Consider the following 15,999-nt stretch of genomic DNA (forward strand, 5'->3'; position numbering starts at 1 on the left):
AGTGGTTTAGTCTTTTTGATGCTCATGTGAATGGCATGATTTTCTTAGTTTCCTTTTTGGATTGTTCTTCGTTGGTCTACGTTGGTTTTGACTGAGGTGATCTCTGACCATAGGATCCACACCATATCCCCCTGTCCCAAGCGTGGGGCCGTCTCAGTTTCTCCATCCCTACCCCCTGCCCCTCTGCGGGCTTCTGTGCCCATGATGGGGGCCACAGGAAGCCCAGAGAGTCTTGAGTTCTGCCTGTCACATCATGCAGCTGCCTTTGCTCTTGAGTGTTGGTGCCTTGGTAGGACAAGGACCTCTGAGAGCCTGGGGTCGTCAGCAGGAGGGGGCAGGTCTCCCATGATGTCTGGGGCTCTAGCACCTACCTCCCTGGAGGGCAACCTGATGAGGGAGATGAGGGGGCCATGGAGCCTGGGCTCTTCACAGGCACTCCTCTCCCTCAGACTCTTGATCCTGATGAGGCATCAGACTCAGCCAACATTCTTCCCCAGCTTTTTTGGTCTCCCATCAGTGTAGCTATTTTAAACATACAACGGAATGGGGCACCTGGGTGGCTCAGTGTTTGGAGCGTCTGACTTTGGTTCAGGTCATGATCTTACAGTGTGTGAGTTCGAGCCCCACATTGAGCTCACCACTGTCAGCACAGATTCTGCTTCAGATCTTCTGTCCCCCTCTCTTTCTGCCCCTCCCCTGCTTGCACTCTGTCTCAAACATAAATATACATTAAGAAAATAAATAACGTAAAAGGTTGAAGGCTCTACCACCTGTTCCTGCAGAAGTTTCCTCTCGGGGCAGAGGTTTGGGCTGCTTCTAGGCCTGAAAGCCAGTGAGTCGGGGTGAAAGGAAAGCCGGGCATGGGGCTGCCTCATCACCTGGCTGCCCTTCCCGGCTGCCCCCACCTTGGGCTCTTGGGCCAACGGAGGAGAGCCCAGAATTGGGGTTAGATCTCAGTGTGGTCCTGGGACCACCAAGTCCAAACTGTGTCATGACAATGCTAAGACACTCTTCACCCTTTTCATTCTCCTCACATGAGTGGTGTGATCTAGAATTTTCCAGAAGCTGCATGACGCAGGATCACAAGGCATCGAATGTGAAAGGTAGGAGAATCCCGCTGTCTTCTGCGAGACGATGCGTTCTGTTAAAGAGAGTTGCAGAAATGTCACTAAATGCCACTCTTTTCATTAAAATATAGTCGTTTTCTGGGCACCTGGGTGGCTCGGTCAATGGAGCATATGACTCTTGATCTCAGGGTCGTGAGTTTGAGCTTCATGTTCGGTGTAGAGATTACTTAATAAATAAAGCTTTAAAAAAATAAAATAGTCATTTTCATCAATACGTTATTTATGTTTTTTAAATTTTTTGTTTATTTGTTTTTGAGACAGAGCATGAGTGGGGGAGGGACAGAAAAAGGGAGACACAGAATCCGAAGTAGGCTCCAGGCTGTGAGCTGTCAGCACAGAGCCCAACGTGGGGCTCGAAACCACGAACTGTGAGATCATGACCTGAGCCCAAGTCGGACGCTCAACCGACTGAGCCACCCAGGCGCCCTATTTGTTATTTATGTTAACATCAAATGTTACTGTTATTTTAAAAGGAACTGATACATCATTAAGTTAAAAGGAGGCTCAGGTGTAATTTCTAAATAGGACAGAATTATTCTACATTACAGAAGGCCTTTAGAGTCCTCAGTAACGCTCATGAGCACACAGGGGTCCCGAACCAAAAGGTCAGGAGGGCCACCGCTCCCTTCTGGTGGCTGGCTTTTGGTTCAACTGTCCTTGGACCACATGCTCTTCTGGCCTCTCCAGGGCCTCCCTCTGCCTTGACCTTCCCGTTCTGCTAGCTCCTGGTCACGGTGGCCACACGAGGGCAGCAGGCTTCCAGGAGCCACCCTGGGGCCCTCCAGGCCGGGTTTACCAGGCGTCGCCTGCAGCACCGGGTTTCTGTCCAGTCTCTGGCCGCCAGTGCTGGAGAAGCAAAGATGATAAACCCATGTCGTGGCCGGCGGGAGGCTCAGGCCCTCAAGCGCCCCCTCCCATGAGCTGGGGAGCCAGCAGACGACCGCGCGTCTGAAATAGTCACAGGGTGCAGGCCAGAGCGGGGCCACACGGCAGGGTGGACGCCGTCCGCGCACGAACCTCGACGTCCTGCGTAGCTGAGCCGAGACGCCAGTTCTCCAGAGGCTCAGCCTTCACCTGTGAGGATTCGTTCTCACGGCCCTGCCTGGAAAGGAGCCCCTCGTTACCAAGCAGGGGTGCGGCGAGGGGAGCCAGGGAGCAGAGGAATCCCACCAAACGCTTGACGTGGTCTGGGATGAAGCGGGCGGTTAAGGGGCAAATGTGGCGTCTTACCCAGACCTGGGGCCTCGCTGCTCATCGGCCGTGGACGTCTCTAGTGGTGGGAAAGAAAGCCTGTGGCCCTAGACGACCCTCTCCCTTCCTCTTCGCCCTCGGTCCCAGTGACCGCTCCTCACGACCTGAAAGCGACCTGGCAGGGACAGCTGGCTCGGATGCCGGTCAGGACAAAGGTCGTGCCATCTAAAATTGCAGGGCAAGTCTTCGGGTCCCGAGACTCCTGGCTGCTGAGCCGTGTTCCTTCCCTCTTACCTATAATGCCAGCCCCACGCTGGCTTTCTTCTCTAAGTGTTCATCATCAGCCCAGTGATAGACAAAAAATCAGTTTTTGCTCACGTACGGTCTTGGAGTTTAGAGTAGGGCTTTGAAGGAGCAGTCCAGGGATATTCCTGGTTCCGCCACGTGTTAGCTCTGTGACCTTGGGCCGACTGGCTTCCCTTCGGTCTCAGTATCTCAAGTGTAACAAAGGGATGCTGGATGATGTCTGAGGTGGCTGTGAGAATCCTGTGGCTTTAGGTCTCTAAAGTGCTTATGGGGCGCCTGGATGGCTCAGTCGGTTGAACGTCCGACTTCAGCTCAGGTCATGATCTCACGGTGCGTGGGTTCGAGCCCCGTGTCGGGCTCTGTGCTGACAGCTTGGAGCCTGGAGCCTGCTTCCGATTCTGAGTCTCCCTCTCTGTCTGCCCCTCCCCTGCTGATGCTCTGTCAATCTCTCAAAAAATAAACATCAAAAAAAAAAATAAAATAAAAATAAAGTGCTTAAACGAGTGCCTGGCTCGTGGTAAATGCTCAATAAACGGTATCGTGTTAAACATCACTGCATTTGAAATGCACGACGTTTTCAGATGCCAGAGTCAGAAAGAATCTCAAAAGTCATCTGATTCGGTGTTTTTTTCTTCTCTCAGGATGTTCCGTGAGAAAGGGCTCTGTGGCCAAGCATGACAGGGCATTTAAAATTCAAGGTAGTATATGAAGGGCGCAGAGAAGTCACGGGGTCAAGAAGCCGTTCAACTTGGACTGTTCCAACGTTGGTCAGACTGATCGACCACGGAACCCTCTCCACACGTCCCCTCTGGACTCCTGGGCTGCTGGTGTCGGTACAACACCTGCTAACCACACAGCAGACGGTCCTGTGACTCTTCCCCTTAGTGACCGTGGACATTCTGCGGGGACATCGGGCCACAAGGTACTTGGTCCCCATGGACACTCACCATAGATAACAGCAGTGGGGGAAGGTTTGCCTTGTGCCGGACGCTGTCATAAACACTAAACGCGCGTTATCTTAGTTCTTAGAATAACATTACGAGAGAGTCCTTATCTCCTTCCACGGGTGAAGAAACTGAGGTTTAGAAGAGCCAAGTAACACTTGCCCGAGGTCACGTGGCTGGAAAGCACCAGAATGCAAACTCCGGTCGTCTGACTTTGGGATCCCCACCAGCCTGGGCTGCTTCCTGCGGCCACCGCATCACCTCTAACTGTTGGAAGGTCCTTCCTTGTCTTGAGCCGAAGTCCATTCCCAGCCACACCCCTTTCTCCCAGGCGCACCGACAGCGATTTCAGTTCTGACACCCTCTGCCCGTTGTTTCGAGGGCTTTATCCAGTCTGCTCCTTTTTCTCTTTTAGGTACGTGAGCATCCCTTTTGGATAGAGAGACTCAACTAAACACGATTTCATCTAGTCCACTATAATACGAAGGTTATGCTTTGAGGATATCACCTGGTGTCAAGAAACGTAACTTTTGGGGCGCCTGGGGGGCTCAGTCGGTTAAGCGGCCGACTTCGGCTCAGGTCATGATCTCGCGGTCCGTGAGTTCGAGCCCCGCGTCGGCCTCTGGGCTGACCGCTCAGAGCCTGGAGCCTGTTTCAGATTCTGTGTCTCCCTCTCTCTCTGACCTTCCCCCATTCATGATCTGTCTCTCTCTGTCTCAAAAATAAATAAACGTCAAAAAAAAATTTAAAAGAAAAAAGAAACGTAACTTTTTTTCCAGGGAGTTCTTGGCCAATACAGGAGCTTTTTTTTTTAGACAAGGTTAAGGGATAAAAAGTTTTCGATGTACAATGCCAAAATCTTTCCATCAAGAATTTTGATCACGGGGATGCCTGGGTGGCTCAGTCAGTTAGCCGTCTGACTCTGGCTCAGGTCATGAGCTCACGGTTCCTGAGTTCGAGCCCCACTTCGGGCTCTGTGCTGACACCCTCCCTTCTCTTTCTCTCTCCCTGCTCCTCGTGGGATTCTGTCTTTCTCCCTCCCTCTCTGCCCCTCGCTCACCCCACCAGAGCCCTCTCTCTCTCTCAGAAAAAAAAAAAAAAAGAATTTTGCTCACAGCTGTTTTTCATAGCCCCAGGGGTATTGCTCTGGGAACTTCAGCCACACTTGATGGCCCCAGCTTCTGCTCTCTGCCCCCCTCCCTCCAAGCACCGTTCCCGGTTTCTTACCAGGCTCACCATTTCTACGCTTGTGACTCATTGTTTGGTAAACAAGGCACAAAGCCAGGAAAACCTAGCAGCCGGCTGTTCCTAACAGCCTCCCAGGCGCTGTCCTGGTCCCAGCTGTGATCTGCTTATAACCGATTGTGGTGCCTAGTGATGCAAATTGCTTTTTTACTATTGAATCGGTTTCCTTAGAGCCCCTTGTAGTTCTGAAAACCCCACTGAAGAACACTGGGACTCTGACTGGACCAATGTAGCTTGGAAGGATCGCTCTCTTGTTCTGAGCCCTGTACTTCATTAATTCAGCTCAAGAGCTCAGGTTTTGGGGCCCTGCATTACCCAGAGATACATATGGAGCTTGTTTTCAACCAGAATTAATTCCTCCCCAATTCCGCTATACCTCTGCAGGTGTATTTTGGAGCCCCCACTGAAAATGCTATGTTTACATTTATTCAAGTTCATTTGATTAGACCAGTATCGTTCTTCCAGCCTCCGGTGATTGTCTGGGAGGCTGATGATGAAGGAGAAGCCTGGTGTCCTCTGTGAAACTGATCACTAGATGAGCATTTCCCAACAGAATGTTCCGTGGTGATGGAAATGCCATATAGCTCAGTGGTACACGATGGTACCTATTGGTGGCTGTTGAACACCTGAAGTAAGGCTGATGCAACCGAGGAACTGAATTTTAAACTGTATTTAATTCTGAGCAAATTTTCGTAGTCACGTACGGCTAGTGGATACCACAGTGGACAGAGTACATCTAGATGTTTACCTGAGAACTGGGCCAAAACTCTGAGCAGACCACCCAACTCTAGATTGGGGATGGTCACTCCGTGATTATCAGCCACCTATATTTATAAAAATTGCAGTCTCATTCATCTGTGCATATGAATAGTGTTGGATTTGCCAAATGCCTTGTGAAATCAACATGTCTGTTGTCTGTGGGGTTGCCCTGTTCTACCAGCCAGGTGATAGATATATATATATATTTTTTTTTAAATTTTTTTTTAATATTCATTTATTTTTGAGAGAGAGAGTGAGACAAAGCATGAGCGGGGGGAGGGCCAGAGAGAGGGAGACAGAATCGGAAGCAGGCTCCAGGCTCTGAGCCGTCAGCACAGAGCCCGACGCGGGGCTCGAACCACGAACTGCGAGAACATGACCTGAGCAGAAGTCGGACGCCCAACCGACTGAGCCACCCAGGCGCCTCTGTATGCATATATTTTAAAGAAAATAGTTTTTTGGGTTTTTTTTTTCATACTTGTGGAAGTAATTCATGCCCGCTGTGGCGAAATGCAGGAGAGCACATAGAGGAAATGAACAATGACCAATAATCCTGCCGTCGGGGACAACTGCTGTTACTATTTCAGCATATTGCCTTCATCTTTTTTCTGTGGGGATATCTTCCACATCGCTGAGAACATACGTTCTCTGACATTTGCATACTGGTGTTTTTCATTGACAGTGTTTTCTCAGGTCATTAAACATTCTTCCAAAACAGTCTTAAAGGCTGTAGAGCAGTTCATTATATTAATGACTAATCATTTGTATGACCAGTCCCCTATGGCTGTACTTTTGGGTTGCGTCTAACTTTCTGTTATTGTAAATAAATCGATGGTCACATCTTTTTGTCCAAAATAGCTCTGTGTATGATTTGCATTGATTCCTCTGCACAGACTTCCTGAAGGAGTATTATTAAGGCTGAGGATATGAACACTGTTGGTTCGTTTGTTTTTTAATTTTTTTTTTAACGTTTATTTATTTTTGAGACAGAGAGAGACAAAGCATGAACGGGGGAGGGTCAGAGAGAGGGAGATGCAGAATCTGAAACAGGTTCCAGGCTCTGAGCTGTCAGCACAGAGCCTCACGCGGGGCTCGAACTCACGGACCGCGAGATCATGACCTGGGCCGAAGTCGGCCGCTTAACCAACTGAGCCACCCAGGCGCCCCATTTTTTTTTTTTTAATTTTTTTTTTAACGTTTTCGTTTGTTTGTTTTAAGCTTATTTATTTATTTTGAGACAGAGAGAGAGCAGGGGCAGAGAGAGAGGGAGAGAGGGAGACTCCCAAGCAGGCTCTGGTGGTGCACGAACCACAAGATCATGACCTGAGCCAAAATGAAGAGTCGGATGCTTAACCGAACTGAGCCACCCAGGCACCCCATGGATATGGACACCTGTTAAGGCTAATTCTTTCAAGAGAGGACGGGAAGTTAGCCCAGACCCCGTGCCAGCTCTCCGCAGTTAATGCTTTCCCTTCTGAACGTTCGTTGGACACCGTTTGATTATCATCCCACATTAATGTCCAGTCCGCCAGTGTATGCTTCTTAGGTTCCAGTTTCCTAGCCTTTATGAAAATCGGGGTGACAGGCTCCCCCGTCCTCCAGCAGCACCTCTGTGTATTAAAGTTCCTGCAGGATGAAGTCAGCTCGTCGGTGGGGCCTGCCCCGTTCATTCATCCACTCGGTTGGGTCCTGCTACCTCCTTCTGTACTTGGAGCTTCAATTCTTGTCTTGCTGTCACTGTTCTTACACTTTCCACGCTGGTTATCTTTCCCCCTAATACGGGAAATGGAACGAGTGTGCGGCAGAGGCTGCTAACCGCTCGACAAAATCCGCATTCGTGCTTCTGAACGCACACCAGGACCACCTTCCCCAAGCTCCCGGGCCATTGGGGGGGCCGTGTGGTTAAGCTCCAGCCAACTGCGCATGAGCGGAAGTGAGTACTGCTTCCGGGCCTGGCGCGTCAAAACCCACCCTGTGGGAGGGAGACGTCTCCCGGGGCAACGTGAGGAGGGCGCCTGCGCCTTTGTCCGGCGGCGGGCCAAGGAACCCCTACCTACAGTTGTGTTTGGTCGTGGACCCGCTTTTCTCTTTTGCCCTCTTTGGGCTCGTTTGCGATTTATAACTTCATTTAGTCCCGCTTGAGCGGCCTTTCCTTTATTCTTGGATCATGAGATCAGCCCCACCTAAATGTCCTGGGGGTTCTCCTTCCCACGTGTTGGCAACACGCTTGACCATCCGGCGGGCCTTCCCCAGCTGCCCCCAGACTCCTGGGTCCCAGGGAGCTTTCTCGCATTTCCCCTTGCAGACAGATGTCCCTGGTGGTACAGAATTGGATCCGCAATGGTACTCCTCTGGACTTTCTCCGAGAAATTTTGGTGAGAGTTTAGCAGAAATTGTCTTGCAGTTTCGGTAGGGTGATGGGAAGCCGTTGCCTGACTGCTGCATAAGGAAGGTGGGTCTTGCTGGGAGGCGGGGGGGGAGGGGGGAAGGGGGCGTTCTGTACCCTGATGAATGTGACGCTGAGTTTGGCAGACCGGCCTCACCGGGTACAGTGAGAATTTGGTGTTCCGGAAGCCATCGGAAAGGGAGGGTTAAGGAAGACAGGTGGGCAGGGGAGGGCAGGGAAAAACTGGACCACCCCCTGAGAGGAGTCCGCTGATCAAAGTCCCCAGAGGATAGGATGGCTAAAGAACCCTGGAGAACAGAGGTGTCTAATGGTGAATTTGCAGCTGTTGTGTGACCCCTCCATTCCCTTCAAGGGCTTGGCGCAGCTCTGGACAGACGCGGCGCGCCGATGGCAGGACGGCCACAGGCTGGAGGGACTCGGCAGCTGCAGGCGCTCAGGGCCGGGGGGGGGGAGGGGGGGGGTGATTGTGTGGACGTGAGCCTTCTCCTCCCCGCCCCACCCCCCCTTCAGCCCAGCCCCCCCCCCGGGAACTGGCCAAACTTTGGGGGGAGGATTTAGACGTCCACAGGATGTGGAATGGATGTTTGAACCAGTTTTATTTAGGGAGGCTTCAGCTGACATGGGAGTTACGAAATAAACAAAGCCATTGCTAAAAACAAACAAACAAACAAACAAAAAAACATCGTATCACGAAGACCTAAGTAGGTAGTCAGGTAATTGGCACCTTAGAACACCCAGGCCAGAGGGGTTCTGTACTGCGAGCTGGTGTAATGGCAGAGTTCTGCTCTGTTCTCGGGCTCTCTGGCTCCTGGCCCCTGTTCTCACTCCGTGCCTGGGAGCAGAAAGCAGTGATGCTGGTTAGAAAGAGGCTGGGTCCTCACGCGTCTGTCTGTCCTCGAGCACCGGGTGCTCCTGGACGTCCCGGGCTCAACTCTTCCCTGAGCTACTCCCGCAGGAGGCTTAGGGGTGATCCATGACTAGCTCTGTTGATGCACTGAGCTCAGGGGTGTGTATGGTGGGGGTGAGGAGGACGTTCCTCCCCCTTGGGACAGAAATTTTCCCTAGTAAGGAGGAGCATGTAAGAAACAAATTCATGAGGAAGCTCGTCAGGGTCATAAAGCTACCTTTCCCGAATGTCAGAAATATTCTTCGTTTCCATCAAAGAGTTTTGGCCCCAAACCAAAGGGGTGGAGACATTGGGGCCATCCGGGCAGCCATAGAGGAAGAGAGTTTATCGGACCCACTGTTTTCCTCTTCTCTAGATAAAGACGTGTGTTGACGGGTATAGAGAGGGGGAGGTTTCCTGAGTGCAAAGTGCCGAGGTGCAAACCCTGAGATAAAAAGCCATAAATAGACCGAGGGCCTGACCGGTGCCAGGCTCAGTGTCCTTGAGCCAGTAACACTTGCAGGCCAGGTCCCAGGTGGGGGGGCCAGGGCTGAGCAGCTGCTCTGGAAATTTCCACGGGCCGTCCACCAGCTCCCGGGAAGCTCTGGGGCTCCTGATGGCGTGGAGTTATGAAACAGACATGAGATGTGGTCCCAGCTCACAAGGAGCTGGGCCCCTGTAGAAGAGGCTCGGGGACGTTTGCCAAGAAAGCAAGCGAACCAGCAGGTTGGAAAAGTCTTAAAGCTGTAAATAATGTCAAGGCATGGGCTCAGTCAAGAAAATGTCAGTATCCTCTTCCAAGTATTAGAACCCATTTCACCTTTCAAGGAAAATGGAAATATAAATTTCATGTTAAGGTAAAAGCTGATTTTGGTAAAAGCCTGGCCGGCTCAGTCGGAAGAACGTGGGACTCTCGATCTTGGGGTCATGGGTTCAAGCCCCACGTTGGGTGTGTCACAAACAATATATCAGTTGTGTTTTTTTAAAGGAAAAATGTTTACAATTCATTACCAGTTGCTAGAGTCTGAGATGTTCTTAGGAAATCGGGTTAAAAGCAAAGTCTTTTTAAAAAATTTTTACTTATTTATTTTAGAGAGAGAGCACGTGTGGACGAGTGGGGAGGGGAAAGAGGGAGAGGGAGAGAGAGAGAGAATCTCAAGTAGGCTCCAGGCTCAGCGTGGATCTCACGACCCTGGGATCACGATCTGAGCCGAAATCAGGAGTCAGACCCTCAACCGACTGAGACACCCAGGCTCCCTGCAAAATCATTTTTAACACAGAAATTTACGAAGAGACATCAGTTCCCAAAGGAGGTGTATGTGGGGTTCCCCTCCCTAGTAAGGTCACATGCGTGTGCCTGTGTGTGAACCCACAACACTCCCACGTACACTGGTCGAAAAGATGCTTTGGGTTCCAAGTAGGAGAAACCACCAAGAGAAGTTATTGGTTCACGTCGTTCAAAAGTTAAATGATAGATCAAGCTTCCAATATGGTTTAACCAGGGCTCCAGCACCATTTCTCGGACTCTCTCTGCTCTGTCCTCCTGTGTAGCCTGGATTCCTTTTTAGCCTGTGAACAGCAGCTGGGCTGGGAACTGAACAACTCAGGTGAATTTCTTGACGCCCGGTTGGAGGACCGGGGGGTGGGGGGGGAGCGTGGGGGGGGGGGGGGCTATTGCTTCCTGGGAGCATAAGTCCTGCCCTTGATTCTGGTTGGGCCAACCAGGACCGGTCGCCCTGGGGATACTGTGTGCTGATTGGCTCAGGCTCAAAGACAACCTGTCGCCGGGGCAAGTGAGTTGAGGTCGGCTTACACCACAGGGGGCCAGCCCTGGAATTCGGTGAGGCTGTTGCCTTTGGCCCTGGTGGCCACAACTGGGTGGACGGGAGAACCAGAGGTGTTGGCAAGACTTTCCCAATGCCTACCACACCTCGGTAGCAATTTTTAAAAATTTATTGTTATTTATTTAATACTTTTTTAAAACGTTATTATTATTATTATTTTTTTTTTTTTGAGAGAGAGACAGAGAAAGCATGAACAGGGGAGGGGCAGAGAGAGGGAGAGGGACTCCGAAGCAGACCCTGCGCAGAGCCTGGTGTGGGGCTTGAATCTATGAAACTGTGAGATCATGACCTGAGCTGAAATCAAGAGTCTGATGCTTAAGAGCCACCCAGGCGCCCTGCAATTTTTGTTTTTAAGTATAAGAGGTACTTTCTGGGTGCAAGGCACTATGGGAGATGTCGAGATACACAGTTTACAATGTATTCGAAATAGAAAGACGAGCTGGCTAAGAACTACAGTACACCATTAGGTGTAATGTTGACAAGAATATTCGCGTGCTAAAACCAAGTACCGTAAAAGTGAGGGAGACAGACTGCATCTGGCTGAGGGGACCAGAGAGGCATCACGTAGCGAGTAACATTGGAATCGGGTCTCAAAGAGTGAGTAGGAGCCTAAGGCTTGCAGGTGTGAGGGGAGGCCATGGGAGGGAGGGCAGTGGTGAGAGCAAAGCCCCAGAGGCAGAGAGCCCAGGAGAGGGGCAGCCCAGATTCGAGAATTTGCTGCCGAGTCAGGAAATGTTAACTCAGTACAGAGAGATCCCTATCAGGTGATACCTGAAGAGGTAGGAACTTACCCCAAAGTCAGGGTGCAGGATGATCCTGCCTTGTATTTCCCCCCCGTAAAGGACTGGCTTGGGGGCCCCTGGGGGGCTCAGTCAATTGAGCGTCTGACTCTTCATTTCAGCTCCGGTCTTGATCTCACAGTTTGTGAGTTTGAGCCCTGCATCAGGCTCTGTGCTGACAGTGCAGATCCTGCTTGGGATTCTCTCTCTCCCACACCCCTCCCCCTCCCCTGCTTGTGCTCTCTCTTTCTCTCTCTCTCTCTCTCAAAAAAAGAAAAAGAACAACAAAACTGGCTTAATTCCCCCTTGGCCTTATTAGCAAGAAGTTTAGTATCTGTTTGAAACCCAGAGGCTTCCACAGCCCAAAGTAGGGGGCCGCAGTCAGTCTGACCTTCAGATGCAAGCAGGGACCACTGGTCTCTGGTCTGGCCATCATAGGAGTGAGTCCCCAGGTCTCTGTGACTCCTCAGGAAGGACAGCTGCATTTTGTCACTTTGACCTTGGAGAACAGTGCCCCTCACTGGTGGTCCAGAGCCATGACCTCAGAGCTCTGCCTTTCAGTTAAATTCGTACCCACCCACTGCTCCCATTCTCCTCCCCGCCCCCCAACAGCTGCTCCAGGGACTCGGGGTAAGAGGTAGTTTGGGGGCACCCTCGTGGATGCGGAACTCCGGACCTCCGTCCTTCCCTGGGGTCCACAGCACCAGGAGGCCGGGAGCTTTTCCGTGTCAGCCACACCATCCCCAGCAACACGGTTATCCGCCCTCCCTTCTATGACTACCCCCTGCACACCCTTTCCCCACCACACGCAAACTCCTGGGAGCCTTGGGGTGCAAAACTATGTTGCCCTGACCGAGGCTGTCACTTTCACTGCCACAGAAAAAGAAAATAGAACCCAAAGTTCAGTCCCCAGAGGGACATTCTGCCTTACCCAGACTAGTGGGTTCATACATCTTGTCTCTTCCAGCCAGGGATTGCTTGTCCCACCCCAGGGGGCCAGGCTCTCTCTGTTCTTTTACTGAAAGTTCACATGAGGACGCCCGGGTGGCTCAGTTGGTTAAGTGTTCGACTCTCAATTTCTGCCCAGGTCACGATCTCGCAGTTTGTGAGTTTGAGCCCGCATTGGGCTCTGCGCTGATGGTGCCGTGCCTGCTGGGATTCTCTCTCTCTTCCTCTCTCTCTGCCCCTTCAGCGTACTCTCTCTCTCTCTTTCTCTCTCTCTCTCAAAATAAAAAAATAAACTTAAAAAAAAAAGTTCACGTTGACTTTCAACCTCCGGGGTCATTGGCAAAATGGAGTCATGTGTATGCCCTTGGGCCGTCCCCACTTTCCAGCTGGAGTTCTTTTCCTTGTAGGCCTCCTTCCTTTCACAACCCTGCTGTCTCAACCCTGGTTCTGTTGGTCTCAGTGGGATGTGGTGCAAGAGACAGACACACGGTTAGGCTCCGCTCCTGGCTTCCAGTGCCCAGCATGCTGCTGCTTCTCTAGTCTATGAACTTGGGGCGCAAATCTGGAAACTACTCTAAATACAAGTGAATTTAAAAAAAAAGTTTTAAAGTATCCGGTGATTGAGGGAGGACAAAGTCAAATACACACTCAGTGGGGTGCCTGGGCGGCTCCGTTGGTGAAGCGTCTGACTCTGGCTCAGGTCATGATCTCACGGCTTGTGGGTTTGAGCCCCGCGTTGGGCTCTGTGCTAACAGCTCAGAGCCTGGAGCCTGCTTCGGTTTCTGTGTCTCCATCTCTCTCTCTGCCCCTCCCCTGCTCATGCTCTGTCTCTCAAAAATAAAAACTTAAAAAAAAAAATCTTAAAAAAAAAATACACACTCAGCGACCAGAATGGCTTTCCACACAAACTCGAGAATATAAGGACAAGAGAATGGATTACCTACCCTTTTTGGATCAAGAGAATGCTACTTTTCAGTTCCTGTCCTATAATGAGCTATTTCTCCTTAACAGAATCAACATAGGGAGGGACCTGGGTGGCTCAGTTGGTTGAGTGGCTGACTCTTGATTTAGGCTCAGGCCATGATCCCAGGGCTGTGGAATCGAGCCCCACATTGGACTCTGTGCTGAGTGTGGAGTTTGCTTAAGATTCCCTCTCTCTCTCTCTCTCTCTCTCTCTCTCCCCCTTTGCCCTTCTTGCACTCCCTCTCTCAAGAGAAAACAAAAACCAGAACCATTGCTTTGGTCAAGGTGGGGGTGATTGGGAAGAGGTCATAGAGGAACATTTTGGAGGAAAAAATTTTGTTCTACGTTTTTGTTTTTGTTTTTTTTTTTTTTTTAAATTTTTTTTTTTTTCAACATTTATTTTATTTTTGGGACAGAGAGAGACAGAGCATGAACGGGGGAGGGACAGAGAGAGAGGGAGACACAGAATCGGAAACAGGCTCCAGGCTCCGAGCCATCAGCCCAGAGCCCGACGCGGGGCTCGAACTCACGGACCGTGAGATCATGACCTGGCTGAAGTCGGACGCTTAACCGACTGCGCCACCCAGGCGCCCCTTTGTTCTACGTTTTAATTGGGGTGTTAGTTACATGATATATTCGTTTGTAAAAACTCGTGAACCATAGACTTAAGATCTGTGCATTTTACTGCATGTAAATTAGATCTCAATTTGAAAATAGAAAAATATCAAACCGACGATTAGCCTTCCTTGGCTAATGTCCACATGTTACGGTGCATTGACAAGAAATTAATCTGGAAAAAGAAAAATAATACCCTACTGTGAAGTCAGACGTGTGCTGTGAGGACAGGCTGAGGGAAATGGAGAGAAGGGAGCAGACATGGTTAATGCACCGGGCTGGGCCGTCTCCAGTTGTGGGGAGTCGAATCTCTCCCTCAATGCAGTTAATCGCTTCTAATTGTGCAGCCAGCTAATTACAGTCATTAGTGTTGCCTTCGTTGAACAGGCTTGGAGATTCCTTGAAGTCATTCTTTTCGCAGGACTGGGTTGGATTTTCCCAAGTCTAGAGACCTCAGGTTGTGGCCCGTCAGGTTGTATCTCTGGTGCTCCAGAAATGACCTGTTTTCACCACTGGGTGTTTGGGGGGGAGGGGGGATGTGATTAATCTTGGAGTCCATGAGTCATGCACGTCAGGCCTCTGAGCACAGCAAGGGCACTCGTGGTGAGCTCTGTACTGGCACGGGACTCTCCGCCCGCCAACCCAGCCTCACCTAGGTCCAGGCTAATTGCATTTTGAAAACAGGATTATTCGCCGCAGCACTGTTTGAAATGCCAAAAGAGTAGAGATAGTCTGTACAGCCATCGGTTGGAGACTAGTTGAATTAGGGCTTGTCCGCATAATGTAATACTGAAAAATGAGTGAGGATGGTTCTCTGTGTACAAATTGGGAAAGTTTCAGGCTGGTCAATGAAAAAACCAACGGAGTGTATAATCTGTATAAAATACGAGTGTGTGTCTCTGCCCACATACATAAAGAAGCATTGAAAAGGCATAAGGAACGGAATTGCAGTGGTCACATATGTGGGGGTGGGGGGAGGGGTCACTGGGGTTGGGAATTGGGCAGAAGAGAGATGGAGTGGGGTAGACTTTTCACTGAAAATCTTTCAAAAATAGTTTTGTTTTTTTTTTTAATGTGTATTTATTTTTGAGACAGAGAGAGACAGAGCATGAACGGGGGAGGAGCAGAGAGAGAGAGAGACACAGAATCCGAAGCAGGCTCCAGGCTCTGAGCTGTCAGCCCAGAGTCCGACGCGGGGCTCGAACTCGCGGACCGTGAGATCGTGACCTGAGCCGAAGTCGGACGCTTAACCGACTGAGGCACCCAGGCGCCCTGCAAAAATAGTTTTTTCAAAGTCATGTGAATATATTACCCAGTGGAAGATTGGAATAATTAAAAGTTCAGAAGTTTTTTATATTTATTTTTGAGAGAGAGAGAAAGACAGAGGATCCGAAGCAGGCTTTGCGTTGACAGCAGAGAGTCCAATGTGGAGCTCAAACTCATGACCTGAGTGGAAACCAGACAGTCAGACACTTACCCAACTGAGCCACCCAGGCACCCCAAGTTTTGAGTTGTTTTTAATTTTGGCCACATGTTGTTTAATTTATACCCCAATGTCCCAGGAATTGGCAAAGATTCTTTGCTTGACCAAACTTGAGTCTGGCTCCTGAACCTTCTTCCTGGGCCCATCTGTGCACTTCTGTGTAAGATAATCCGGTTTTAGCAAGAACCCTGCTGAGTCAGGGCTGTGCACGTGCCCAGGAAAGGCTCGAGAAGGCCCCAAGATCTCACTTCTGACTGACTGTGAGGCTCTGCACTAGCAGGAAGTTAGGGGAAGGTAGAGTTGTCAACTGCCCAGCTCAGTGCTGAAGGCATGCCCCAACACACACACAGTCCGTCAGCAATGGCTGGAGGCATTTTTGGTTCCAGACACTCAAGGAAATCTCTGTCTTACCACTAGCTGGTCACTAAGGTAACTGAGTAGAGACTTTGGTGGCTACATGCAACAAAATCAGACTTCATAGAATTAGTTTCCAAAAGTCATT

Source organism: Panthera onca, chromosome F1 (genome assembly GCF_046562875.1).
Source record: "Panthera onca isolate mPanOnc1 chromosome F1, mPanOnc1 haplotype 2, whole genome shotgun sequence".
Classification (NCBI taxonomy): Eukaryota; Metazoa; Chordata; class Mammalia; order Carnivora; family Felidae; genus Panthera; species Panthera onca.